At 40.5% G+C, this 27,801-nt stretch overlaps 1 protein-coding gene and 1 pseudogene across 1 annotated transcript in view; one reads left to right on the plus strand and one right to left on the minus strand.

Annotated features, from left to right (window-relative positions):
* Nucleotides 1-20,856, minus strand: part of MGA (MAX dimerization protein MGA) — a 162,622-nt gene extending 141,766 nt beyond the window's left edge. The window contains exon 1 of the mRNA XM_032621864.1: nt 20,798-20,856. The gene's annotated coding sequence lies outside the window, so the exon portion shown is untranslated. The remainder of the gene's footprint in view (nt 1-20,797) is intronic.
* On the plus strand, nt 2,797-3,452 carry LOC116748694 (annotated as a pseudogene).
* Nucleotides 20,857-27,801: the final 6,945 nt, after the last annotated feature.

The following is a 27,801-nucleotide window of genomic DNA, read 5'->3' on the forward strand; positions in this document are numbered from 1 at the left end:
ACAAAGTCTAGAGGAAGAGACCACTTAGGAGATTAAATTAGATAATAGTGCTTAACACAATGTCTGGCATATAAATATCCCTTAAAGGAGGCTATTTTTCCCAGAGTAAGAATGATTTCCTATCTTGCTGGACCAAAGATTAGTAAAATAACCAGCTGAATTAAGGCTGAACTTTGGGGGCAAGGCAGTGTATCTCATGTAATTTTAGGCTCATCAAAAATAAAAATGTTGGGCTTCCCTGGTGGCGCAGTGGTTGAGAGCCCGTCTGCCGATGCAGGGGACATGGGTTCGTGCCCTGGTCCGGGAAGATCCCACATGTCGCGGAGCGGCAGGGCCCGTGAGCCATGGCCGCTGAGCCTGCGCGTCCAGAGCCTGTGCGCTGCAACGGGAGAGGCCACAACAGTGAGAGGCCCGCGTACTGAAAAATAAATAAATAAATAAATAAAAATGTTTAAACAAATAGTAATTAATTTTTATAATGATTCCCTATTTTCCATAAAGATGACACAAGAATGTCTGTTCCTATCCACATCTTTACTAGCATGCCACTCAGAAGGCAGAGTATACTCAAGAAACAGAATTAAGGAGAACTTGAGAAAATAAAGTATGCTTCTACATGAAAATATTTCAATCTGGAAAAATCTGCTTTTTTCAAAGCTACTATTTCAAAATGGCACTGTGGTTACCTCTATTGATCTAATTATCTTAAATTCTTACTGGCAATATAAAATGCTGGTTGCAAGAACTAGAACTATTTAAAATAAAAAGGCAGTTACAACACTTTAAAAAGAACTGGAAAGTAACCTGCAGTGCTGAAAAGCTTCCATTTTGAAAATATAAATACAGTTAACAGCTTGGAAAACAGTCTGATTGACACTAACATGCATAATCCTGGGAGGAGGAGAAGAAACGTACATGTGTACTCTGACCTCTCTTTCCAAATTTAGTGAGTGCAACTTGCAACAAAATTCTTATGATTTTCCAACCTCTATATTAGGCTCAGGGCTATGGACTATCCCATCCCACTCCTTAATCCTAAAGCCCTAGAGCATCACTTCAAGCTATCCCACACTTTGTCTATGAAATCAAGACTCCCCAGTTCCAGGAAAAGTTCCAGGAGGTAGTTATGGGCTGTCAAAACACTGCAAAAGGCATTTCAGTTTGTAAAATATTGATGACGTTGATGATAATAGCAACAAATATTTACTAAGTGCTTACTATATGCCAAGCATTGTTTTCAGCACTTTACATTCTTATCAATTCTCACAGCAAGCCTAAAGTAGACATTATTATCTCCACTGTACTGAGGAGGAAAAGCGATGAGAAAGTGGTGGGAACAAGATGCCTTCACAGAGAGAGGGGGGAAAAAAATGACTGGTTTAAAAAAAGGAATACGAGAGCTTCCCTGGTGGCGCAGTGGTTGAGAGTCCGCCTGCCGAAGCAGGGGACGCGGGTTCGTGCCCTGGCCTGGGAAGATCCCACATGCCGCAGAGCGGCTGGGCCCGTGAGCCATGGCCGCTGAGCCTGCGCGTCCGGAGCCCGTGCTCCGCAAGGGGAGAGGCCACAACAGTGAGAGGCCCGCGTACCGCAAAAAAAAAAAAAAAAAAAAAAAGGAACATGAAGTAAATAAATAAGATGTTAAAAGGATCACGAAATTAGAAGAGCAAGGGACTTTTCAAAAGGAACACTAGAAGCTAGAAGCAGGTCCTTCAAAAATTCTAAAAGAAAATGAGTTCCACCATAGAGTCCTCCTATTCTATCTTCTTAGATGGTAAAGGTGGTGGGTATATGATAGGGATCATCAAACTACTAGGTCTGATGCCTACTTTTGTAAATAGTTTTACTGGAACATGGTCACATCCATTCATTTATGTATTGTCTGTGGCTACTTTTGAGATACAATAGCACAGATGAGTTGTTAAGGCAGAGACCCTCTGGCCCACAAAGCCTAAAATATTTATTATCTGGACCTTTACAGAAAAAATTTGCCAGCACCTGGTCTATGAATATAAGAAACAATGATGGCCATGAAAAATGGAGGGCTGGGATTCCCTGGTGGCACAGTGGTTGAGAGTCCGCCTGCCAATGCGGGGGACGTGGGTTCATGCCCCGGTCCGGGAGGATCCCACGTGCCGCGAAGCAGCTGGGGCCGTGAGCCATGGCCGCTGAGCCTGTGCGTCCGGTGCCTGCGCTCCGCGGCAAGAGAGGCCACAGCAGTGAGAGGCCCGCGTACCGCAAAAAAACAAAAAAAAAAAAAATGGAGAGCTGATGGCAGTTGATAAGCATTTGGAAAATAATGGTAAGACTGCAATGGCTCACTTTCCTGGAAAAAACAGGTTTTCAACACTATTTGAAGACAGAACCAAAGGATGAGTTTCTGATTTTTATCTAAGGTACTTAACTTCCTACCATTTCAGGAATTCTGAAGAAAGCACCTAGAAAATGTATAGTCATCATTAAAGTATTTGGAGATAATTATAAAATATGTAGACTTTCCAGAGGTTTTGCTTCTTTTATTCTCTGGCTGCCCAACTTTTGAATGTTCTGCTACTTAGCACTTCCAATGAAGGTGGACAGTGAAAACAAAAATACATGAAAGGCAAGATGGCCAGTTCTGTTATATCAGCAGGTAAATACTTATTGGGAAAGACCTGGAAATAGTTATAATGTATTAGCAAAACTAAAGTTTTAAATACCAACAAACTAAGTTCAGTATAAGCCAACAGTGGGTCACATCTGCAAAAAACTCTAAAATGGAGGTGTGGCTCTTTTCCGCTTATCTCAGCACGAGGCACCATGAGCAGCAAAGTCTCCCGCGACACCCTCTACAAGGCAGTGCAGGAAGTCCTGCATGGGAACCAGTGAAAGTGCCAGAAGTTTTTGGAGACGGTGCAGCTTCAGATCAGCCTGAAGAACTATAACCCTCAGAAGGACAAACGCTTCTAGGGCGCCGTCAGGCTTAAGTCCACTCCCCGTCCCAAGTTCTCTATATGTGTTCTGGGGTACCAGCAGCACTGTGTGATGAGGCCAAGGCTGTGGATATCCCCCACATGGACACGAAGGCACTAAAGAAACTCAACAAGAATAAGAAACTGGTCAGGAAGCTGCCCAAGAAGTATGATGCTTTTTTGGCTTCAGAGCCTCTGATCAAGCAGATCCCACAAATTCTGGGCCCTGGCCTGAATAAGGCTGGCAAATTCCCTTCCTTGCTGACCCATAATGAGAACATGGCGGCCAAAGTTGATTAAGTGAAGTCCACGATCAAGTTCCAGATGAAGAAGGTGTTGTGTCTGGCAGTGGCTGTTGGCCACGTGAAGATGACAAGTGATGAGCCTGTGTACAACATCCACTTAGCTGTCAACTTCCTGGTGTCATTGCTCAAGAAAAATTGGCAGAACGTCCGGACTTTGTACATTAAGAGCATCATGGGCAAGCCCCAGCGCCTATACTAAGGCACAGCTTAATAAACCATACTCCTACCACTAAAAAATAAATAAATAAAGTAAAATAGAGATGTGGTATCCAGATCCTGAGAAGAAAATATTCCTCTATATGCTGGACTGGCTTGCCAAAATCTGGACTAGTATATCCTGTCTGGGGCACCACCTTTTAAGAGGACCAGAAAAGGCCAACAAGGGTGTTGAGAATATGCAGAAACTATAATGTATTTTCAAAAGGTTGAAATCATTGGGAATTTCCTTTTTAATTTTTGTTTTTGTTTTAATTTAAACAAGCATTACTATAGCATTAAACATGAAAACCACCAAAAAGAAATCTCCACATTCAATTCATTAAATAATCAACAAAGATTTGTTGAAAAACTACTACAGGCCAGGCACTGTTCTAGGACAGACCAAAATCCCTGACTTCTTAGAGCTTGCATGCTAATGAAGAACACAGAAAATCACTGACCATGACTTTTTATTCCTCTGAATTTCTACACACATGTGTATATATTTTTATAGGCTTTGGGGTTTTTTTCATAATTTAAAGCAGGTCTTTGCAATTTGGGTTCTACTCTTCATTTAACATTATTTTGAAAACATATTTTACAAGTTGCTACATAGTATTTAATACGTGTTTTTCACTTTTAATGCCACAATTTACTTAATATTTCTCTACTCTTCAACACATGTTATGTCCAGCCTTTGCTATAAGTGCAACAAAGGACTAGGGTGGGAGTGATTTCCCTCTCAAGAGGAATTTGGGCAGGGTAGGCAGTGAGCTGTTAGGTTTGCAGAAGGACTTTTTTTTTTTTGCGGGCGGGGGGGGGGGGGGGGGGGGGGGGGGGGGGGGCGGGGGGCGGTGCTACACCACACAGCTTGCAGGATCTTAGTTCCCTGACCAGGGACTGAATCCGTGCCCTTGGCAGTGAGAGCATGGAGTCCTAACCACTGGACCACCAGGAAATTCCCTGCAGGAGGACTTTAAAACTGACAGTAGGAGCCCAGAACATTAGAACTAACATGCTTAAATAATAAGGAAACAGGCCATATCCAATCACTCCAGGCAAAATCTCAAGTAGAAAAGAGAATTCTTATTGAGGTGAGAGAGAGTAGAAGTACATGGGCTCTATTCAGGAACCCTGGCTGACTACTGGCAAGGAAGGAATCCTCTGGCACTATGTGATAGTGCACTACCAAGCCCGGAGAAACTTTTCTCAAATTCCTTGTAAGTCTTCTGTAAGAAATTAAAAGCATGAAGCTAACCTTTCGGAAACTTAATAGGAACTTTAGTGGTATCAGGAGAAGCAAACAGGACAATAAGGGCAGTTATAAGGTCAACACTGATAATCCCAAAGGCACCACTGAGGTCAGCTCTTGAGAAGATCACACAGGAACACCGGCTGCACATTAAGGCCACCAGACAGTAAAGGTTTGTGCAGCACAGCCAATTGCAGCAGAACCAAAAACTCAACATCTACAGGACAGTCACGAGCCAGTGAACCAGAATTTGGAAGGATTTGGTGATAGCAGTCTCAAAATCAAAGACGATTTTCATTATCATTGCCTAGAAAATTTAAGATGTAGGGGTAGGAACTTCCCTGCTGGCGCAGTGGTTAAGAATCCGCCTGCCACAGGAATAAAGACGCAGACACAGAGAATGGACTTGAGGACCCAGGGAGGGGGAAGGGTAAGCTGGGACGAAGTGAAAGAGTGGCATGGACATATATACACTACCAAATGTAAAACAGATAGCTAGTGGGAAGCAGCCGCATAGCACATGGAGATCAGCTTTGTGTCCACCTAGAGAGGCAGGATAGGGAGGGTGGGAGGGAGATGCAAGAGGGAGAAGATATGGGGATGTATGTATATGTATAACTGATTCACTTTGTTATACAGCAGAAACTAACACACCATCGTAAAACAATTATACTCCAATAAAGATGTTAAAAAGAAAAAAAAAAAGAATCCACCTGCCAATGCAAGGGACATGGGCTGAATCCCTGGTCCGGGAAGATCCCACATGCCGCAGAGCAAATAAGCCCGTGAGCCGCAATTACTGATGAGCCTGTGTTCTGGAGCCCGCGAGCCACAACTACTGAGCCCAAAGGCCGCCGCTACTGAAGCCCACGCACCCTAGAGCCTGTGCTCTGCAACAAGAGAAGCCACCACAATAAGAAGCACGCGCACCACAACAGAGAATAGCCCCCACTCGCGCAACTAGATAAGGCCCGCGCGCAGCAACGAAGACCCAACACAGCCAAAAATAAATAAATAAATAAATTTATTTTTTAAAAAATGATATGGGGTAGATTATGAAGATAATTTAAAGAATCACGTGAAGGTTGTCATGAAAGCAGATATAGACTATTCCATATATTCTAGAGGGTCCTGGAATGGAAGTTTCTATAGAAGGTTTCACATCAGCATAAGGAATAACCTTCTGACCTCTAAAACTACCCAACAATGAAACAAGTTGCCTCATGAAGTGGTAAAGCTCCCTGTTACCAGATTTATTTAGCAAAAACTGATCAACTTTGTGGCTTCTATAAAGGAGAATCTGAATTTGACTGGGGTTTTTTGTGGTTGTTCTTTACCAAATATCTTTAATTGAATTTTTGTTTTTATCAAAGTTATCCATGAACATAAAGAGTTGAATAAGTACAAAGGCTTATTACAAAAAACAATGGTCCTTGGGCTTCCCTGGTGGTGCAGTGGTTAAGAATCTGCCTGCCAATGCAGGGGACACGGGTTCGAGCCCTGGCCCAGGAAGATCCCACATGCCACGGAACAACAAGGCCCGTGCACCACAACTACTGAGCCTGCACTCTAGAGCCCGGGAGCCACAACTACTGAGGCCATGTGCCACAACTACTGAAGCTCATGCACCTAGAGCCCATGCTCCACAACAAGAGAAGCCACCGCAATGAGACGCCCGCACACCACAACGAAGAATAGCCCCCGCTCGCTGCAACTAGAGAAAGCCTGTGTGCAGCAACGAAGACCAACGCAGCCAAAAATAAAATAAATAAAATAAATAAATAATAAAATAAAATAAATAAATTTATTTTTTTAAAAAAATGGTCCTCCACCCCAACAATTTCCCAACTCCAAGGGGCAAAATTTTTCAACTTTTGTGAATGAATCTTCTGCCATATACCTCCAAATCACAATATGCTTTTTCCATTCCTTTTCTCCAGTTTTAGGCACTATTAACTTCCCATTATAGATTAGATTTACCTCTCATTCCACTTCATATTTCCATACATGGGCACACTTCCCATCCCCCAGTCTTTCCAATATAATTATATAATTCTAATTAGATAAATACTCAACGTTCATATAGATCCTATTCAGAGCTGACCACGTAACACACTTATTAGAAAGGGTAGGGCAGGCTAACAAACTGATCTCAAAATATTAGCCTGGTGAGTGAATATTCAGGTCATTAGTTAAGCCAATTCTCTTCCAGAGTCATTCTAGGACTCAGGCTGACAGCAGTTCTGCCATCTTGAGTACAAGGCTTCCAAGGTTGTCCCTGATGTTGGATCCCAGATAGCCAGGAGAGGCGGACAAACAGGAACACATGAAGGACGTCAGGCCCATTTCCAGTCACATTCCACTAGAGAAAATTTAAGTCATGTGGTCTCATCAAACTGCAAAGGAGACTGGGGGATTCTGACTAGCAATGAGCACCAAGGAGAGAGCAGATGTGAATAGACAGTTAGCGGTCTTTGCCACATATACCATAATTACTTTTCCTCAAAAAAAATTAGTGAAAAAAAAATTGCAACAGACCTTAGAAACAGTCAAGGAATGAAAAGATATAAGGGTAAATAAATCAGTTAAGTAAATCTAAAGGAAAGTTAATGAACATTCCCCAAGAGAGAAAAATTAAAAGATGATTAATTCATTCAAGAAACACTGTGCTCTATTATGTACCATGCTCTGTGCTAAGTACTAGGGAAACAATAAAAAACATATAGACTAAAAATAAATAAATAAAACAAAACATCGACTAAATGCAATGTAGTATCCTCAAGTGCATCCAGAAACATAATAAGGACATTAATGGAAAAACTAATAAAATCCAAATAAAGTCTGCAGTTTACTTAATAGTACCAATGTTGGTTTCTCAGTTTTGACAAACGTACCCTGGTAATGTAAGATGTTAACATTAAAGAAAACTGGGTGAGGAGTAGGGAGAAACTCTATATAATCCTTGCAACTTTTCTATAAATCTAAAATTATTCCCCAAAACAGTTTATTTTAAAAAACTCAGTCATGATGATGAAGGCATTGAACTTCCTCTAAAAACTAAATATAGAATTACCATATTCAATGTGAATTATATCATTTAGAGAAGAGCTAACACCTATCCTTCTTAAACTCTTCCAAAAAATTGCAGAGAGAGGAATACCCGCAAACTCGTTCTACAAGGCCACTATCACCCTGATACCAAAACTAGACAAAGATATCACAAAGAAAGAAAATTAGAGACCAATGTCACTCATGAACATAAACGCAAACATCCTCAACAAAATACTAGCAAACAGAATCCACAACACATTAAAAGGATCATACACCATGATCAAGTGGGATTTATCCCAGGAATGCAAGGATTCTTCAATATACACAAATCAATCAATGTGATACACCACATTAACAAATTAACGAATAAAAACCATATGATCATCTCAACAGATGCAGAAAAACCCTTGACAAAATTCAACACCCATTTATGACAAAAACTTTCCAGAAAATGGGCATAGAGGGAACCTACCTCAACATAATAAAGGTCATATATGACAAACCCACAGAAAACATCATTCTCCATGGTGAAAATCTAAAAGCATTTCCACTAAGATCAGGAACAAGACAAGGATGTCCACTCTCACCACTCTTATTAATCAACATAGTTTTGGAAGTCCTAGCCATGGCAATCAGAGAAGAAAAACAAATAAAAGGAATACAAATTGGAAAAGAAGTAAAACCGTCACTGTTTGCAGATGACATGATACTATACAGAGAAAATTCTAAAGACGGCACCAGAAAACTACTAGAACTAATCAATTAATTTGGTAAGGTTTCAGGATACAAAACTGATGCACAGAAATCTCTTGCATTCCTATACACTAACAACGAAAAGATCAGAAAGAGAAATTAAGGAAACAATCCCATTTACCATTGCAACAAAAAGAATAAAATATCTAGGAATAAACCCACCTAAGGAGGCAAAAGACCTATACTCAGAAAACTATCGAACACTGATGAAAGAAATCAAAGATGACACAAACAGATGGAGAAATATACCATGTTCTTGGATTGGAAGAATCAATATTGTGAAAATGACTGTACTACCCAAAGCAATCTACAGATACAGTGCAATCTCCACCAAATTACCAGTGGCATTCTCCACAGAATTAGAACAAAAAATTTTACAATTTGTATGGAAACACAAAAGACCCTGAATAGCCAAAGCAATCTTGAGAAAGAAAAACAGAGCTGGAGGAATCAGGCTCCCCAACTTCAAACTATACTACAAAGCTACAGTAATCAAGACAGTACGGTACTGGCACCAAAACAGAAATATAGATCAATGGTACAAGATAGAAAGCCCAGAGATAAACCCACGCACACATGGGCACCTAATTTATGACAAAGGAGGCAAGAACATACAATGAAAAAAAGACAGCCTCTTCAATAAGTGGTGCTGGGTGCTTCCCTGGTGGCGCAGTGGTTGAGAGTCCGCTTGCCAATGCAGGGGACGCGGGTTTGTGCCCCGGTCCGGGGGGATCCCACATGCCGCGGGGTGGCTGGACCCATGAGCCATGGCCGCTGGGCCTGCACGTCCGGAGCCTGTCCTCCACAGCGGGAGGGGCCACAACACTGAGAGGCCCGCATACCGCAAAAAAAAAAAAAGTGGTGCTGGGAAAACTGGACAGCTACATGTAAAAGAATGAAATTAGAACACTCCCTAACACCATACATAAAAATAAACTCAAAATGGATTAAAGACCTAAATATAAGACCGGACACTATAAAACTCTTAGAGGAAAACATAGGAAGAACACTCTTTGACATAAATCACAGCAAGAGCTTTTTTGACCCACCTCCTAATGAAAATAAAAACAAAAATAAACAGATGGGACCTAATTAAACTTAAAAGCTCTTGCACAGCAAAGGAAACCATAAACAAGACAAAAAGACAACCCTCAGAATAGGAGAAAATATTTGCAAATGAAGTAACAGACAAAGGATTAATCTCCAAAATATACAAACGGCTCATGGAGCTCAACATCAAAAAAAAACAACCCAATTAAAAAACGAGCAGAAGACCTAAATAGACATTTCACCAAAGAAGACATACACATGACCAACAGGCACATGAAAAGATGCTCAACATCACTTATTATTAGGGAAATGCAAATCAAAACTACAATGAGGTATCACCTCACACCGGTCAGAACGGCCATCATCAAAAAAATATAGAGGGCTTCCCTGGTGGCACAGTGGTTGAGAGTCCGCCTGCCAATGCAGGGGACACGGATTCATGCCCCGGTCCGGGAAGATCCCACATGCCGCGGAGCGGCTGGGCCCGTGAGCCATGGCCACTGAGCCTGCGCGTCCGGAGCCTGTGCTCCACCACGGGAGAGGCCACAACAGTGAGAGGCCCACGTACCGCAAAAAAAAAAAAAATACAAACAGGGCTTCCCTGATGGCATAGTGGTTAAGAATCCACCTGTCAATGCAGGGGACACGTGTTTGGGCCCTAGTCCAGGAAGATCCCACATGCCGTGGAGCAACTCAGCCTGTGTACCACAACTACTGAGCCTGTGCTCTAGAGCCCACAAGCCACAACTACTGATCCCACGTGCCACAACTATTGAAGCCCGCGTGCCTAGAGCCCGTGCTCCGCAACAAGAGAAGCCACTGCGATGAGAAGCCGGCACATCACAGAGAGTAGCCCCCACTCGCCACAACTAGGGAAAGCCCACGCGCAGCAACCAAGACCCAATGCAGCCAATAAATAAACTGAAAAAATATATATATATACACAAACAGTAAATGCTGGAGAGGGTATGGAGAAAAGGGAACCCTCTTGCACTGTTGGCTGGAATGTAAATTGATACAGCCACTGTGGAAAACGGTATGGAGGTTCCTTAAAAACCTAAAAACAGAACTACCATATGACCCAGTAGTCCCACTACTGGTTATATACCCTGAAAAAAACATAATTCAAAAGGACACATGTACCCCAATGTTCACTGCAGCACTGTTTACAATAGCCAGGACATGGAAACAACCTAAATGTCCAATGACAGATGAATGGATAAAGAAGATGTGGTACATATATACAATGGAATATTACTCAGCCATAAAAATGAATGAAATTGGGTCATTTGTAGAGATATGGATGGACCTAGAGTGTGTCACACAGAATGAAGTAAGCCAGAAAGAAAAAAACATATATCAAATTAATGCATATATGTGGAATCTAGAAAAATGGTACAGATGAACCTATTTGCAGGGCAGGAATAGAGACAAAGAAGTAGAGAACGGACATGTGGACACAGCATGAGAAGGCAAGGGTGGGACGAATTGGGAGATTAGAATTGACATATATACACTACCATACGTAAAATATATAGCTAGTGGGAATATGCTATAAAGCACAGGAAGCTCAGCTCGTGCTCTGTGACGACCCAGATGGGTGGGATGGGGGTGGAGGGAGGTCCAAGAGGGAAGGGATATAGGTATACATATGGCTGATTCACTTCATTGTATAGCATAAACTAACACAACATTGTAAAGCAATTATATTCCAATTAAAAAAAAAAAAACAGAAAAAAATTAAAAACTTAGTCATAATGATGCAGCCATTGCAATTCCTCAAAAAATTGAATACAAAATTACCATATGATCCAGCAATTCTACTTCTAGATATATACTCAAAAAAAAGAAAAGAAAAAGAAAATAGATATATACTCAAAAGAACTGAAAGCAGAGACTCGAAGAGATGTTTGTACATCCATGTTGATAGCAGCATTATTCACAATAGCCAAAAGCTAGAGACAACCCAAATGTCCATCAACAGATGAATGGATACACAAAAAATGTGGTATATACATATAATGGAATATTATTCAGCCTTAAAAAGAAAGGAAATTCTAAAACATGGTACAACAGAGATGAACCTTGAAGACATTAGGCTAAGTGAAATAAGCCAGTTCCACAAACACAAATGTTTTATATGATTTCACTTATGTGGGGTATCTGCAGTAGTCAAGTTAACAGAGACAGAAACAGAACGGTGTGCCAGGGACTAGGGCAAGAGGAGAATGATAAATTAGCATTTTATAGGTACAGAGTTTCAGCTTGGAGAGATGAAAACTCTGGAGATGGATGGTGGTGATGACTGCACAACAATGTGAAAATACTTAGTGCCAAAGAACTGTACACTTAAAAATGGTTAAAACAGTACATTTTATATTATACGTATTTTACTATAATTTTTTAAAATACAGTCAAATAAATACAGTGATAGAGGTTTGAATAGCACTTCTATCACCAGATAAAGATGTAAAAAATTCTAACTTCCCTGAGACTATGACATCTAAAATGAGTTCTAAACAAGACAGTCATACTAGGGAAAGAAATGGAGGTGAGGGACAGTGAATAAAGGCAGAGGTACAGAAATCGTGGCAGTCTAGAAAAGGGGTCAGCAAACTACAACCCCATAGGCCATGTCCTGCCATCTTTTTTTATATAGCCCACAAACTAAGAATGCTTTTTACATTCTTTAACGGTTGAAATAAAATTTTATGACATGCAAAAATTACATGAAATTCAAATTTTAGTGTCCATAAAGTTTCCCTGCACACAGCCATGATCATTCATTTACATACTGTCGATAGCTGCCTTCATGTTACCACAGCACAGGTGAGTAGTTGTTGACAAAAACAGTAAGGCCCACAAAGCTTAAAATATTTATTATCTGGCCCTTTACAGAAAAAGTCTACCAACCCCTGGTCTAGAGGCCTGCAAGTAGTACATGTAGTATGGATAGAACAAAGATGTGTACGACGGAGACACATGGTAAATGAGATAAGCTGTAAGATAAAGGGCTGTATGTACTAGGCTAAAGAATCTGAACTTGCCTCAACTTGATTCCATTTATTATGAGAAGCTACCAAAGAATTTTATTGAGAGTAATCTGATTAGATCCACCTTACGTAAAGACAATTATCTACTCATTTCTAAAGGTAGCTGAACTATTCATTTTATTTATTAAAAAAACAAAACTTGCTAATTAAAAAAAAAAGCCTAGAAGCATACCAATAAGGTTAACAGTGGGAGTTAGCATATTTTTATTTCTTCTTTGTGCTTATCTATGTTTTTCATATCTTCTCAAATGAAAAGAAAACTGCTTTTATAATCCAAATCCCAAAATAAGTGCTTTTAAACTCATATTCATACACACACACAATTTCTTCTCTAGGTTCTATACTCTTCTACCCTCCCCCCACCGCCCAACCCCCACAGCCTCAGGTAGGAGAAAATATGTCTAAGAAAACCTACACACAGCAAAACTATATCTATCACATTTGTAAAGACTAAATGGCATTCCACCTTTTCAAATTACCTATTTGCTTTACAGACGTGAAGGAATAAAATGTTGGAAAGCAATGTATGGCAGGGCACTCTTTTCCTATACAGGGCTTTCAACACATCAAAGAGTCAAATCAGGGATTCCCTGGTGGTCCAGTGGCTAAGATTCCATGTTCCCAATGCAGGGGGCCCAGGTTCCATCCCTGGTCGGGGAACACATGCCGCAATTAAAGATCCCGCGTGCCGCAACTAAGACACAGCAAAGCCCAATAATTAAATTTAAAAAAAAAAAGATTTACTAACTTAAAAAAATGTTTTTTAAGAGTCAAATCAATAGTATCTTTTTGAAACTAAAAATATTAAAGGACAAGTGAAAATGCAGAGCTTGCAAGTCAGGTCAAAATGTTGAAAACTGATGCAAGATAAGACTGCATATAGCTCTGAGAATATAATTATGGGCTTAAGAAATGCAAAGTCTTTGATTTATACCACAGTACTTTGCACTTACTGATATACTGCTTGTTAAGATTAAATTCCTTTTTAATGTTATGTTTCAGTTCCTTGACTAAATTGTCAGGGATTCGTGTGCAGGGAACCATGACTTTTACTTCTTTTGTGTGTCCCCCACAGCACCTCATACAGTGCCCATATATGGTGGGTGCTCAATACATGCTTACAATTGAATGACAAAATAATTAACCCTACTTGAGTTCACAGACTGAAACCCTCACACCTACAATACACACCATTAAGCCTCTATCTGTGCAACAATTAAAAGGACATTTCTGGGCTGAGTACTGCTAATTCTACTGGATTTATTACATTAGGTTTCTCCTCTAGCAAAGAGCTCAAAGAACATGTGTAATGTTAAAATAGAATTCCTGACTCCTGAGAAGGTGGGTGGGAAAGTGGGCAAAGTGGAGGAAAAATTTATTATATAATAGCTTGCCTCCAAAGAATAAGCATTATTCAACTCTAGAGACTAAACCATTCCTAAAATGTCTCTGAACTAAGACTCCTGACATCACTTCATTAAACTTTGTACTGGCTAAATTCCATCACAATAAATATCATTAAAACCAACAACTCATAACACCATAAAAAATATCTAAATATCTCAGCTAATGATCCATATGATTGTATATTATAACATCTAGTATTATAAGATCTAGTTTTAGTTATTTACTCTCTTTCGCCAAAACAAAACTTCTAAACTTCTTCAAAGCATTAGATTGGGCATACCAAGCACTGGGGAAATAAATGAATCAAAATCAACCGACTTGGGGTTTCCCTGGTGGCGCAGTGGTTAAGAATCCACGTGCCAATGCAGGGGACATGGGTTCAAGCTCTGGTCTGGGAAGATCCCACATGCCATAGAGCAACTAAGCCTGTGCGCCACAACTACTGAGACTGAGCTCTAAAGCCCGCGAGCCACAACTACTGAGCCCACGAGCCACAACTACTGAAGCCCGTGCACCTAGAGCCCATGCTCCACAACAAGAGAAGCCACCTCAGTGAGAAGCCCGCGCACCGCAACGAAGAATAACCCCCGCTCGCCGCAACTAAAGAAAGCCCATGCACAGCAATGAAGACCCAACGCAGCCAAAAATAAATTAATTTTAAAAATAAACGTCTTTCAAAGTTTAAAAAAAAAATCAACCAACTTTATATTCTGCTATAAATTAAAGTACCAACAACAGAGCTGAGGAAGTACTGTGCATGGAAGAGCCAACTTCTATCTGTGGAAATCTGGGGAAATTATATAGCAAATTTAAGCTAGACATTGAAGACTGAGTAGGAGTTTGAGGCAACAAGCAGGAAGAGGGGTAGAAAAGAGGATTCTAGGCAAACAGGGCTATACACATGCAGAACATGTTGGGCATGACAGGAATGATAAAGAGAAAAGAGGATAAAGAGAGAAAGGTAGGGTAGAGTTCAACAATGATAGGTCTGGTATGCTTAACTATGAAATTTGGAGTTTATGCCCCCAGGTAACGTAGAGAAGGTAGAAATCTTCAAGTAGGGCAGACACAAAAACCTGAAGAATCAGTTTATGTAGCAGGAAGAGCCTAAGGTACATTACAACCATCTCAAAGGCTTTATTTAATATAACACCATATAGACACAGTAAATACTATGCTGATGCAGATACAAAAGAAATCTAAGTGTGACTTATTCCTCTGTCCATGCTTTCAGCTTAGTCTCAGGGCTCAGTCACTGGCCCTCTTCTCACCAGACCCAGGTTTTTAAACACCATCTATGTATTGATGACATCCCAAATGTATATTCACAGCCATGACTTTGACTCCGGGCTCTAGACTGAACAATCAACTATCTATTCCTGGATAACCAGTGAGCATCTCAAATTCAACATATCCAACTAAACTGTTCATTTTAAACCCCAAACTAGCTCCTTCCAGTTTTCCATCTCTCTACCTAGCACTAGTTGCTCTAGCTAAAAACCTTGCAATAATCTTTGATCCCTCTTTTTCTTTCACCTCTCACAACTAATCTATCAGCAAATTCTATTGGTTCTACCTTCCACATATACCCTGAATCCAACCCCTTCTCACTGTCCCCATCACTGCCTCCCTGACCCAAAGCCACCATACTTCATCATACCATTCCAATGGCTTCCTGAATGGTCTCCTGCTGCCCCTCTTTCCTCTACAGTAGTCAAAGTAATCTTTTTAAAACATAAATTATATTGTATAATTTTTCTTCCTAAAACTGTCCAATGGATCCCACCACACTTAGAATAAAATACAAAGCCCTTCTGGTCTACAAGGCTCTATACCATCTGAGACCCACCAGCTTCCCAGTGTCATTTCCTGCTACCCTACCCTACCACAGCCACCACCACCAATTAACACTGCAGCAGTCTCCAAACTCTAGCACACTAGCCTTCCTGCACTTCCTTGAAAAATCCCAAACTGATTCTTGACCCAGAATCTTTGCATTAGTATTCCCGCTGCTTGAAATGCTCCACATGTTAGCATGGCTTGCTCCTTATCATTCAGGTCTCTTTATCCTCAAATGTTACCTCAGAAAATCCTTACATCGTGACCTATGTAAAAGAACCACCAAGCCTACTACCACCACTCTCTATCCAATAGTATTATTTTATTCACAGCACTTTGACAATATCTGAAATCATATTATTTATTACTTTATTGTCTATCTACTAGACTATAAATTCCCATTATAAATAAGACATTGTCTTATTCACTGCTCAATCCCTACACCTGGTATGATATACAGTAGGGCTCATTAATTACTTGTTGTTGAATGAATGAATTTACCTAATAGCCCTCATCTATCTTATTTATATTTTCATCCTGTTATGCATAATTCATGGTTACCAGGCTGTTCTTCCTAAAACAGTTTAAAGACTATTAAAACAAGCTATACTGTACTAATGCCTTTAATTCCTTTCTTTAATTAGCCCTTCCAGCAATTTGGCCAGTTATTTTTTCTTTGACTGTAACTTCTATTATCGTCTTTCTATATTATTAGCTTATCAATGTACTGTTTACTATAAATGCTATTGATAAAGATGGACAGACATGCCCAGAGTATTATAACAAATACTTTTTGTTATACCACAAACAAGTAACAGATTATTTTTAAAAATAGAAATTACAGAAAAGCAAACATTTAAAAACCAAATTCACAGGCAGGTGATCAAGGTCAACATCAAGAGTGACAAGTCATGTTGATAGTATGTACTCTAACCCCAGTCTAATAATGAAAAAAACATCAAATCCCAACTCAGGGACATCTGACCAGTACTCCTCAAAATTATCAAGGTCATCAAAAACAAAAGTCTAAGAAACTATCATAGCCAAGAGGATCCTAAGAGAGCTAAAAGTATTGTGATTGTGTAACGGAAGGTTCTGAGAGGCAAGAGCTTCATATGAACTCTCTGGAGATGCCTTGGAAGATCAAGCAGCCAGCTTTGTTTGCGAAGCTATGGCCATCTGGGTCACACATGCCTTATATTTGTTTTTACTTTTTCCCTACCTCACTTCCTTTTTCCCCTGACACCTTCTTCCCTGTAATATCACCCACCAACAAAGCATTAGTACATCTTTAAAAAAGTATTGTGGTATCCTAGATGGGATTCTGGAATAGAAAAAGGGTATTAGATAAAAACTAAAGAAATCCAATTAAATTATGTACTTTAGTTCATAATCATGTATCTTGCTTCATCAATTACAACGCATATACCATACTAACATAACATGTTAATAATACGGAAAACTAGGTGCTGGGTATTTGGAAACTCTCTATACTGTCTCTGCAATTTTTCTATAAACCTAAAACTGTTCCAAAAAATAACAAGTTTTTTTTTATTAAATTCATCCAAAAATCCTACCATTCAAGTAAAATCACCGTTAGCTTATGTTTGATATATACCATTTTAGATTTCTATGTAAACAGACACATAGAGGTATACTGCTACAAAAATGTGATCACACTGCACATCATTTTATAACCTGCTTTTTACACTTAACAATATATATAATGTGCTTTCCAAGTCATTACTAGAAATCGCTATCATGTCTACTAGCTACAAAGTATGACCCTCTATGAAGGCATCTTATTTATTTAACCAATCCCCCATTATTTAACACTTAAGTTTTTCCAGTTTTTTGCTACTATAAAAAAATACTACAGGGACTTCCCTGGTGGTCCAGTGGTTAAGACTCCACGCTCCCAATGCAGGGGGCATTGATCCATCCCTGGTCAGGGAACTAAGATCCCGTATCACACGGCACAGCCAAAAAAAAAGAAGACAACTCTTAATGAACATTTTTGCAAACTTACCAATTAGTGCCTTAATAAAGAAGAGGAGCAGCTGAGTGAAAGGACATATAGGTTATTAATGCTTTCAATAAATATAGTCAAAATGTTCTCCAGAAAGGATGTTCAAATGTAAATATCCACCAACAGCAGTGTATGAATGTGCCAATTTCCCCACTCCTATGCCAATACTAGATATTAATATTTTAACACATGTATGCTAATCTGCTGGGGGGGTGTTGTTTTGTGTTATTTGCTTATAAGTGGAAAAGAATGTATTTTTATCTTTATTAGTTATTTTTATTTCTCTATGCATGTGATCTACCTATTCAGGTCTTTTGACAATCTATTAGATACTCATGTCATTAACCTTCTGGGTCCAACACATGGTGCAAATTTTTTTTCCCACATTTTGCCTGGCTTTACTTATCATTGGATCCCCTACACCTGAAAAACTGCATGTCACATCGTACACACTCAATAAATATGTCAAATGAATACTAAATGAGTAAATTTGTCTTTTAACTTGATGGTGTTGTTGCCAACTACGGGTTGTTTTACGTAATAATTCTATCCATCTGCCTTTGCAATCATGCTTAGAACAGCTCATCCTATGCCAAGATTAGAAAACTGTTCACCCATTTTTGTTTTGAAAGCATAATTTTGACTTCATATTTTATATTTAATTCACCCAGATTTTAGTTTATTTACATTTTAAGGTAGGATTCCATTTTATTTTTTTCAAATGATTAGCCAATTATTCCAACACAATTTCAAAATTCTTTCTCAACATGAAATGCCACCTGTATAATACTAAATAGTCTTATATATTTCTAGATTTATTATTCTGTCCCACTGCTCCGTCTATTCCAGAGTTACCACTTATTGTATTATCATAGCTTTATTTGTATATTCACTAGTACAAGTCCCCCCCTTTAACTTTCATCTTTCAAAAATTTTTGTACTTTATAAGTTCATTCTTCCAAATAAAATTTAGAATCATTATGTCAAGTTTTCAAAAGGAATACTGGTTGGAATTATGTAAATTATCAGTCATATGACCTTGTACAAGTTACTTAATCTCTCTGTTGCTGTTTCCTTCATTGGTAAAATGGAGATAATAGTAATTAACACAGGTTTGTTACGAGAACTAAATCAATTAAGACATATAAAGTACTACGCTAGAAAGATGTTAACTATTATCATAATTGTTCAAAAGTGACAACTATTATTATGATTGCTCAATAAATGTTTTCCAGATTGTACTCCCACAAAATTCAAAGGCTCTTTAAGATACATCAAAGGGTACTATAAAGCATAAGCAATGATATGAAAAATACATAATTTATGCCTGCTTCATTTCACTAAGGACTTGACCCTTGGTAAAATGAAGAGGTGAAACTGGAAGCTGAGAACTATGAAAAACACCAAAGGCTGGTAGCAGGAAGCCTCAAAAAATTGGCCCGCCAAGTTCATAAGACTTCTTTCTAGTTAGCGTTATGGAGCGTGAGCATGTGCCCTCTAACTCCTTTTATTTCCCCATCTCCACAGTTATGACAATACTACTTATCTCTTGATTTCTTTCCAGGAAAACACATAGAGACTAGACGTCTAAAAGACAGAATACTTTTCAAATGAGATAGTGGGCAGGTACAGAGTATAAATCCTACTGCTAAATATGGACAGACATGCCCAGAATATTATAACAAGTTACCTAAATCAAGTTTCCTGTAATGATGGAGGAAGGGGGATTGTTGTGGGTTTTCTCCTGTGGGGAGACCGCCTTGTCTCATGATTATTAATGACCTGTTCGTTTTTAATTATTTTGCTATCAGCATGACATTGGGATGAGGTACAGGTCATACACCTTTTAAGGGCCTTAAAAAAAAAAAAACTCCTATACAGAGCTAAAATACGAGAAAATAGAGGCCAAGAGTGGCAACATGACTTGCTAACTGCAAAAGTAGCCAAAGGCCTACACCCGAGGTCTCCTCGTTCCCAGAACCCTACTCATTCCACCACACCACACAGCTTCTCACCAACGGTTGCCACGCTTCGAGGTGGGAGGAGTAAAAGCAGCCAGTCCGGCCAAAGCAAAGGCGCTCGAAAACGAAGGAACGGCGCAGCCGAGAGCACATGACTGGCCACGCCTCTCCCCTCCCACCCTCCACCCTCCACCCTCCCCCCTTCCACCCTCCCCCCTTCCCCGCGCCAGCAGCACGCGCTGCCAACCTCGTCATGTGACCTTCACGCGGCCCCAGCGCTCCCCCTGCTAGGCGACTCTTTCCAGCAGCCATTTTGCCGAGAACTTGTCGTCCGTGCTCACAGTGGAGCAGGACGCCACGAAAACCCGCGGCCAGACTTTACAGGCCGCACACGCGCTTCGAAAGAGTACTGGGACCTGCAGGGCAGAGCCGAACCTCACTGAACACGTCGCACCCCGGGGCGCCGGGGAAAGCTGTGGGTGCGCCTCGGAGTGCGATTGGCTGTGGCGTCCACGTGACGCCATCGCCCCCCCACCCTCTCCTTCCCCCCCACCCACAAAAACAACCAGACAGACTGTTAACACCTCGCGCCAAGTACGCGCCGCTGGGCGCGTGGGGACAGACGGGGCGCGTGGCAACCAGGGCGCCTGCGCGTACCTGCCAGAGCCGACCGGAGCGAGCCCACGCGCCGCTCCGCTCACGGGTCCGGGAATCCTCGCGCTGCTGGACCACCCGGCTAGTCATTGGCGGCCAGGTTTGGTCATGTGATCGGCTCAGGCCCGCCCCTAACCACTAATCACCTGGCACTGTGCTCGAAGCGGCGCCGAAAGTCGTTCGCACGCGGAAAGGGAGGGTAGTTAAGAGGACCTCCTTTTCAGCCGTTATGGGATTACGTTCCTAAAGGGGAAACGAGGAAGCGGGGGTCTCAAAACTAAGTAAGCTCACACCTACCGCTTTAACTTCGCGTGCCCCTGTAGGAGCCGGGAACCATCGCCCTTGGGCGCTCCCCGATGCACGCCGGGATATTTCTGGCGCCCCTCAGTGTGTTGCAGAGCATGCCGGGAGAGGCACCTCTCCCGATTTCCTGGCTCTCACCTCCCTTGTGTTCCTTTCTTGTCCCGTTGAAAGCCCTGTCCTACGGCTGGGATGGAGGCGGTTCCGGTAATTATGGGAGTGTGACTGGGTGTAACAGGCACTTTTGAGTACCCCTTCCCCCACTCCTTTGATCTGTGTGGTTTTAGGGAAACCGCTTAACTTTTCTTCAAGAAGCATGCATTTAGTAAGTGCCTGCTGAGTGCCTTTTTGAATATTGCAAAAAAAAAAGGGGGGGTCTTTGCCTACAAGCAAACTATCAGAAGTTCGTGGTGGGGAGGGGAAGAATGCTAATTTAAATACAACGTACTACAAACCCTACTCGCAAGTATAAATAATGCTTTAGAATTTGTTTGGGGATAGAAGACCAGACCTTTCTTGGTAAACATACTGCTATTGTTGGGGAAAGTGGAGGTGAGAAGAGGAGGAGGCTTTTTAAAGGGACAGGATTTGTAGCCCTACTACATTTCTGGTTCAACATAATCTAGCTATGATGTGTTGGAACCAAGAAAAACTACTAACGCTGAGAAAAGGTGGTATTGCATTAGAATGAGTTAATTTTGTAACGTATTCACAAAACCGACCTCCAGAACAAAAACCTGATATTCTACTCCCAATTAAAACTATGTGTTCTGCTCTAACTCCATTCGTCAGCTTTGCTGATTTCAAAACTTTGTTTTTTCTGTTAACAAAGGGATGATTAAACTGGGGGAATTTGACTAGCGCTGGTCAGACTCACAAGAATGCTGATTTATAAGCTAGAAATTAAATGTGTTAATTTATAATGTGGTTATCAAGACAAAATACATCGTTCTGGGCACCCTTTTCTGGTTTCAAGGCACTTGGTAAGCCTAATTACTTATCAGAAAATTATTTTCTGACCATAAAATCAAAAGAAAGGGAATTAGACAATCACGTATAATAAAATCATTAAATTAGAAGACTATGTTAAACTTGTAGTTTATCAAACAGTGCAATATACTTTATTACATTTAATCCTAACAACAACCCTGAGAGAAAAGTACTATACTAATATAACTATCTTCTGAGACAATCTTTAGTGGGAAACCAGAAAACGTGTTTTGATGTTCTCCAGGCAATTGTGATGCACAACTAGGTTGGGGTCTATTGGCTATAGTGGAAAGAGCCTTGGCCTTGAAATAAGACCCATACAGGTGAACCTGCAATTCTCCACTTTCTGTACTTTGACCTTGAACAGGTTTTTTAACATTTTAATCCTCAGTTCCTTTAACTTCAATTTGGGGCCAACAAACCTAGCTTTTGGATTTTCATAATGATTCCAAGATAAAAATACTTAGAACACCTGTCACAGTCCCTGGTGAATAGGAGGCACTATGTAGATGTGAGTACTAGTTAGTGGTAAAGGTTGTATTTTAACCAGCATCCTGTATTCTGTCCAATACAACACATTCTTGAATCCTTTTTTCTCCACTAGTCTGTTCCTCCCCTAGACAGTGCTAGAGGCACACTAACAGATTGTTACACTGCAGATCTTTTTTAGATTCCTTCGTTTCTGTTGCCCATCTCTTGGTACATATTGTTACATTATCTCTCATCTTCATTTCAAGGGGTTTTTTTCATCTTAACATGTCGTGTTAAAATGCTGAACTGTAGACATTATTGAAGTAAAATAATGATAATACAGAGATGCTTGGAGGGTGGAGGGGGCATGTGTGCCTGCACTTGAAGAAGGTTAAAAATTGTTTACATTTAAATACCTCAGAGTTGGACTTCCCTGGTGGTGCAGTGGTTAAGAATCCGCCTGCCAATGCAGGGGACGTGGGTTCGATCCCTGTTCCAGGAAGATCCCACATGTCGCAGAGCAACTAAGCCCGTGTGCCACAACTACTGAGCCTGTGCTCTAGAGCCCGCGAGCCACAACTACTGAGCCACACGCTGCAACTACTGAAGCCTGCGCACCTAGAGCCTCTGCTCCGTAGCAAGAGAACCCACTGCAATGAGAAGCCGGTACCACAACAAAGAGTAGCCCCTGCTCGCCACAACTAGAGAAAGCCCATGCACAGCAATGAAGACCTGTCACAGCCAAAAATAAATAAATAAATTTGAAAAAGAAGAAAAAAAAGATTTGGAAAAAAAAAAACCTCACTCTCCCTTCACTTACGTAACACAATGTTTTAGACTCTCCCTTCCCAGTCTCCTCTCCTGCCCTTATCCATTCCTAGCAAAGGGAGGTTTACCTAGAGCAGAGCTTCCGGTAGACATCTGAAATTCAGTATTTCAAAAGTCAAACTAATTGTCTCTTCACACCACACACCAGCTACTACTGTATTCCCTTAAATAGGCAATGACACCACCATTCCAATAAGCCTCCCAGTGTAGGAAACCTCCCTATCCTCCTTGGTCCTTCCCATCTATTTTCCACTTTTTTAGTCATAAAATTACATTGCTTCAAACACCTTAACATTTTTTTGAGGTCACCCCCTACTTTCCATTTCTTCAACCACTGCATTAGTTTGACCCTTATCTCTAAGAGATCCTACAAATACAAGCATATGAATATTTCATTATAATGATAATAGCCTGTTAAATTTGATTTCAGAATACAAAACTTGTCATCTATATTGTTTTACAATAGACTAGTAAAAGGTTTATAATGCCCTACACAGGGCTTCCCTGGTGGCACGGTGGTTAAGAATCCGCCTGCCAGTGCAGGGGACATGGGTTCGAGCCCTGGTCCGGGAAGATCCCAAATGCTGTGGAGCAACTAAGCCCATGCACCACAACTACTGAGCCTGTGCTCTAGAGCCCGCAAGCCACAACTACTGAAGCCCGCACTCTAGAGCCCGCCAGCCACAACTACTGAGCCTGCGCTCTAGAGCCCGCCAACCACAACTACTGAGCCTGTGCTCTAGAGCCTGCCAGCCACAACTACTGAAGCCCACGCGCCTAGAGCCCGTGCTCCACAACAAGAGAAGCCACCACAATGAGAAGCCCGCACACCACAACGAAGAGTAGCCCCCACTCACCGCAACTAGAGAAAGCCCACGCACAGCAGTGAAGACCCAACACAGCCAAAAAAAAAATAAATAATAAAATAAATCTATAATGTCCTACACAGTGAATGCTCTTAGTAAGGATGAGTGAAATATTTTTTAATATATCTATTTTCTAGAAGTTTTGAAGAGATATTTTACTGAGTGCCAAAAATATTAGTAGTGATCTTGGAAGTAGTTGTTCACACTTACACGCTATTCTCAAATATTTCTGGTTCTCCCAACTTCCAAGAACATGATATCAATATAATTGCCCTTCCTTGCTCCTATAAAGTTAGGAATGACTACATGACTTTCTTTGGCAATGAAATGTGAGTGGAAGTGACATGTATCACTTCTCAGAAGAAGCTTTAAATGCCAGCATGCAATTCAGCCATTTTCTCTTTCCTTCTGCCACAGCTACTAGCAATGTTCCAACTGGTGGTCACTCTGTCAGCCTTGATCCCATAATAGGGATGACGAGCAGAGACCCCTAACCAACTAGCAGTGAATATGTAGCATGAGCAAAAAATAACTTATGTAGTTTTCAGACACTGAGATTTGGGATCATCAGTTACCACACATAATATAGCCACACTGAATCATACAGAAATGGAGGAAATTACTACAGGTGACCAAATTCCATTTTGTTAAGGAAGACTTCAATTGCCAATGTCCACCATGTGATACAAATTTAGAAACAGAGTAGAAGACTCTAGCAGCATGAGGGGACAACTGCCTGAGGGTGATGTAAAAGAAGAGCCTGAAGAAAGAACACTCATTAGAACCTTGCTTTTCATCTCCCCTCACTATATGATCCATTCTTCATAGACCAGCCAAAGCGATCTTTTAAAAATATTAGTGAGATATTATGACCCTCTGCTTGGAACCAACCAATGTTTCATATTGTACTTAAGGTAAAATCCACATTCTTTACATCGGCCTATGAACCCTAATGGATCTGGCCCTTGCCTACTTATGATTTTGTGGTTTTATGATAATAATGATCTCTTGATCATTATTATCACACCCACTTTATGTCCTTCAAGATGATTGTGCCTTCAGCCTGGGATGAAATCCATGTGGATGGATCCTTCTGAATGGTTCTCATCAGCTCTAATGCCACGCTCTAAAAGAAAGGTCTTAACTGACTACCTTATCTAAAGTAGACTCCCTCCATCTACCAGTCACATGTATTTTATCACCCTGTTTTATTTTCTTTATGGGGCTTTCTCATTACCTTACTTATTTGATTTATTGTTTCCCTCCTGCCTCTACCCAAAAGAATGTAAACTTCATAAGAGTAGAGCCCTCCTCTCTATTCTCAATGTCTGGAACAGTATCTGGCACATAAAAGACAGGGAGAATGTATTTGCAAACTGTATATCTTTTAATATCCAGAATATATAAAGAACTCTTACAACTCAACAACAACAAAACAAAACAAAACAAAAAAAACCTCAATTTAAAAATAGGTAAAGGATTTGAATAAATACTTCTCCAAAAATGTACAGATGACCAATTAGCACATGAAAATATGCTCACCATCACTAATCTTTAGAGAACTGCAAGTTAAAACCACAATGAGAGGGACTTCCCTGGTGGTGCAGTGGTTGAGACTCTGCTCTCCCAATGCAGGGGGCCTGGGTTCAATCCCTGGCTGGGGAACTAGATCCCACATGCATGCCACAAATAAGGAGCGTGCAAGCTGTAACTAGAAGGAGGCTGCCTGATGCAACTGAGACCCAGTGCAACCAAATAAATTAAATAAATAAATAAATAAAAACCCACAATGAGATACCACTTCACACCTCTTACAACAGCTACTACTTAAAAAAAGAAGAAGAAAATAACAAGTGTTGGCAAGGATGTGGAAAAATTGGAACTTGTGTGTTGTTGGTGGTTTTAAATGGTGCAGCCACTATAGAAATTAGTATGGCAGTTCCTAAAATAACTAAAAATATATTACCCTGTAATCCAGCAATTCAAAAGAATTGAAAGTAGGGTCTTGAAGAGATATTTGTACACCCATGTTCATAGCAGCACTATTTAGAATAGCCAAGAGGTCGAAACAACCCAAGTGCCCATGGACAGATGAATGGATAAGCAAAATGTGATATGTACATACAGTGGAATATTATTCAGCCTTAAAAAATGATGGAAAATCTGACACATGCTACAACAAAGATGAATGTTGAGGATATTATGCTACATGAAAAAAAGCCTGTCACAAAAAGACAGATACTTTATGTTTCCACTTATATGAGGTATCTAGAGTAGTCAAATTCATAGAGACAGAAAGTAGAATGGCGGTTTCCAGGGGTTGGAGGGAAGGGGGGATGAGAAATTGTTTAAAGGGTATAGTGTTACAGTTTTGCAAGATGAAAAGAATTCTGGAGCTTGCACAACAATATGAATGTGCTTAACACTACTGAACTGTAACTTAAAAATGGTTAAGATTGGGACTTCCCTGGTGGTGCAGTGGTTAAGAATCAACCTGGCAATGCAGGGAACACAGGTTCGAGCCCTGGTCCGGGAAGATCTCACGTGCCACGGATCAACTAAGCCCATGCACCACAACTACTGAGCCTGCACTCTAGAACCCACAAGCCACAACTACTGAGCCCGCGTGAAGCCCTCACGTCTAGAGCGCATGCTCTGCAACAAGAGAAGCCACCACAATGAGAAGCCCACGCACCACAACGAAGAGTAGCCCCCACTCGCCACAACTAGAGAAAGCCCACACGCAGCAGCCAAGACCCAACGCAGCCAACAATTAAAAAAAAAAAAAGTTAAGATTGTAAATTTTATGTTATATATATAATTACTACAATTTTTTAAAAAGACAGCAGATAACTGTTGACTGAATGAAATAATGAATGAATACATAAGTTAAGACTAACATTTCTGATACTTATTTACCATTTCAACTTTATTGGACTTGGCTACTTCTAACAGTTACTAGTATAGAGTATTTTTGTGAGAGAGAGAGAAACAGATAGACAGTTCTCCACACCGCTCTCACATTTATCCTTTCGGAAGCACAGATCTCATCATACAATGTTTCCACTTAAAAACTATTGATAAAGTCCAACTTATCAAACTTTTTTTTATGGTTAACACTATTGTATCTTGTCCAAATGCCCTTGCCCACCCCAATTTATTAAGATTGTCTTCTGTGTTTTGGGAAGAAGTTTTATAGTTTTAGCTTTTACATTTTAGTCTAATCTCTACCTCAAATTAATACCAGCGTATGGGGACTTCCCTAGTGGTCCAGTGGCTAAGACACCACGCTCCCAATGCATGGGGCCGGGATTCAGTCCAGGCTTAGGACTTAGAATAGTCCTAAGGACTTACAATAGTCAAAACAATTTTGAAAAAGATATAGTTGAAGGACTTATGCTTATCAGGGAACTAGATCCCACATGCTGCAACTAAAAGTTCGCATGCCACAACTAAAGAATCCACGTGTGGTAACAAAGATCCCGCACGCAGCAACGAAGATCCTGCATGCCACAACTAAGACCCAGTGCAGCCAAATAAATAAATATATAAAAGTTAAAAAAAAAAAGTGTATGGTGTGAGGTAGGGGTTGAGGTTCACTTTTATCCATAAGGATATTAAATTTATCCAACACTATTGGTTAAAGACTATTTTTTCTCCTTCAAATTACCTTGGCATGTACATTAGTTATCTATCACTGTATAACAAATTACCCCCAAACTTCGCAACTTAGCTGTTTTTGTGGGGGTTTTTTTGGCTGTGCAGCTTTATTTTTTTTTTAACATCTTTATTGGAGTATAATTGCTTTACAATGATGTGTTAGTTTCTGCTTTATAACAAAATGAA

Source organism: Phocoena sinus, chromosome 2 (genome assembly GCF_008692025.1).
Source record: "Phocoena sinus isolate mPhoSin1 chromosome 2, mPhoSin1.pri, whole genome shotgun sequence".
NCBI classification, from domain to species: Eukaryota; Metazoa; Chordata; class Mammalia; order Artiodactyla; family Phocoenidae; genus Phocoena; species Phocoena sinus.